Raw genomic sequence first — 3,034 nt, 5'->3', positions numbered from 1 at the left:
TAAAAACTTGTGTTGCTACAAGCCACTAAGGAACTCGGTCTGAGGTGGCGAGTTGGTCGCGAACTTATGTTTTGCTTATACTGGTCCTGTCCCTGATAAGGGTGTGTATCGAGTGTTTGCCAATTTAGTTCTGGCATGTTGAGTCCATGGACAAGTATGGATTATTCTCTTTAGCTTTAGCCAATTTAGGAGACAACTGCTGTTTTCCTGCACATTTGCATATAGTTTCAGTCGCTATGATAGTAAACTTGCTCTCAACGACTCCGATCTTACAAAATGTTAGGTCTCCTTAGTTCCAAATATGGTTTTACAGGTTCTAAAATTGTTTCTTTGATGCGAGGTGCCATGCTGTGGATAACAAGGAGATTATCAAGGCGGAGCGGCGGTGAGTATGGAGCTCATAATCATCAGTTCATCACCATGAAGCAGAAGAAATGGTATAGCTTTGCCATGGTGAGGGTCTCACCTTCTTTGCGAGTCCTTTGTTGATATGCTCAGGCTTAAGACTGCTTTTGTGTCATCAAGGGTAAGGCAAGCATGAAAAATGCTCCAGTCGTCTATTATATCTTCTATGCTTTTTTGTATGTGGCATCAGTATTTATTCAATGGTTCTGATGTTTTTGTACAAAGCTGGAAATGGATAGATAGTACTATATATTATTATTGGTTGCCCATAGAGTAGGTACATGTAGGTTTCCTTGGTAATGTAAAGCTGCAAATAACCAAGGTCTTCTGAAAATCAGAAACTACTGTACCAGTTTTTCATGTCTCGGTGAATCTGGAACAACCTTAATAATTATTCACAATTGCATGTAGTCTTTCCTCTGCTCTCGTCCGGTCATCTCCTAGCTGTCTGTTGTGTGTCTTTTCCTGATTCGTTTTTCGTCTCGCAGCTAGACTTTGGCAGCCACTGCTCCTCGGCAACAGGAGGTACAACCGCTGCCACCACTCCTTCGCAGCGACGCAGGTCAGCGACGAGGAGGCTCGCAATGGTGGGGGACGCATCACCATCTGCCAGAGAGGAGAAAGGCATACCTACCCCTTTAACGATTGAAATGCAGGTCCAGGGAAAACATCTGGTTAGTCTGCTTGTTGTTCTGGACATGAATCTCGCGTTTGGTTGAGTTTCAGATCTAATGGGAACTGAAACTAGCTCTTAGGATATAAATGTTCCTGTATAGTTTCAGTTTCATGTACCTTTTGATTGATAATATTAAGGATATGCCTCTAAGATCTGTTTGCCAATTTACAAATGTGTTTCCATGCTTCTCTGTCTTCATGTACCGTGGTCTTTTCTATTCACTACTAAAAAAAATTGGAGTACTATGTAGCCATCTCATTCCAGATTTTTTGCCACTTGTGTTGCTCGCACTACTAAAATATTTTAGTCTATATGGGTTTTCAGAATGGTATGGTTGTAACTGTAATCTTCATTATTAGTCAAAGTACTTATATTATTGAAATATTGTGGTTCTCTATGAATATCAATTCTCATTGGGCGACTGAATTAGACTCTGGCACGAACTACCATATTATGGTTATGTACCAAAATAAAATCTGCTTTAATCTAAGCTCTAAGACTACATGAACTACCATATTTTCTCATTTGTTGGCTAGAGTAAAAAATAGGGTTATATGCTCTAACAGTGGCACATTTTATTTGCAGCACCACTGTTGGGCCAATTGATGCTAGGTGTACATTGAGATGTTTCAGAAAAATAGATCCTTGATGCCGGACATAGTGCAATGGTGAGATCCACTTATTTATGATGTTAAGGATGATTGTTAGGCTGGCATGTGGAGCTGTACTAATAAGCTATGAGAAGGTCGATGCGTGAATTATATTCTCACTATAAATAAAACACACTGAATTCTTTTGCTGACATGATATGTCCATCGGCAGGTCCTCACATCACAACACCCGAGCAAGGCTGGCAAGGCTTGCTCGCCATGGCCTACCACATCGGCGAGACGGGGCGAGCACGTGATCACCATCAGCAGGTCCTTCGTCACAACACCCGAGCAAGCGAGATGTTCAGACAAAGTTATATGATACACTGCTATTGACATATGTCGTAGATGGACAGTACATATCGTTTCTCTCCATGTTACAATTTCTGTGACCTCGGCATTTGGAAGACATGTCATCCGAATCGTCTATCATAACTGAACCATTACTATCACAAGCATCTTACTTTTAGAATTCATATGATGGTTCAGTTATCCATATTATGTGTGCCATTTGTTACCTCTGAAATATATATTATGTGTGCCCTGTCATGTTGGTTTATTTTTGGTGCCAAAATGCTGCTGAGCATTTGGTGTGACATGATTGCACTGCCCATTTAGTGTTGTCTGGGCATATGCCATGTATTGGACACAATCATGTTATCTATAAAGGCAATTTTCCGCTTTATGCATTAAACTGATCCATTCTTGGCAACTTTTCTCGCAATAATATATACTTTGTTTATACGCTTGGATAATGGGTTGAGCCAGGCACCACGCGCCAAGGCGCGTTTCCTATCTAGTATAGGATTATAGGCGCGGGCTGCGCTGCGTACGCCAGACAGGGATCAACATTATACTCAGCACAAGTAAGATAGAAGTGTCTGAAGATATGCTGGCGTTTATCGGTACGTGAAAGAAAAGAAAGACCTCCCATGAATATCTGCGTGCGAGCTTGCACAAAACGTCTCCCTCTTCTATTCTGTTCAAGGACTCGGCGTTGCATAGCCAATTGTTGGTACGTTATGTTTGGATTTGGCGACCCGTAGGACTGGCTTTCTAGCTGTTGATCCTAGGCTCGATCGATGTGCATGCATACGTGTTGGTGAAATGGTGATCCATCTATCAATGATCATAGATACGCTCGACGTCCACTAGTATATGGATGCTGAAGGAAGCAGCTCAAAATTAAGGCTGCTGCATGTGACGGGCAGTCTGAATTGCCGGTGGCTGTCGGGTTTTACCTTGCCTCGAAGGTATGAGCATGGTATGCCGACCCATGATAATTTTGGTGCAAGAGTAAAGC

At 42.0% G+C, this 3,034-nt stretch overlaps 1 long non-coding RNA gene across 1 annotated transcript; it reads left to right on the top strand.

The window, feature by feature from the left end:
* Positions 1 to 1,017: 1,017 nt before the first annotated feature.
* On the top strand, positions 1,018 to 2,142 carry LOC123494144 (uncharacterized). Its single transcript, XR_006664098.2, has 2 exons — positions 1,018 to 1,079; positions 1,904 to 2,142. It is a non-coding gene; the product is annotated as an uncharacterized lncRNA (long non-coding RNA).
* The last annotated feature ends 892 nt before the right edge of the window (positions 2,143 to 3,034 follow it).

Source organism: Aegilops tauschii, chromosome 1, assembly GCF_002575655.3.
Source record: "Aegilops tauschii subsp. strangulata cultivar AL8/78 chromosome 1, Aet v6.0, whole genome shotgun sequence".
Classification (NCBI taxonomy): Eukaryota; Viridiplantae; Streptophyta; class Magnoliopsida; order Poales; family Poaceae; genus Aegilops; species Aegilops tauschii.
This window is presented reverse-complemented; position numbering and strand designations above follow the sequence as displayed.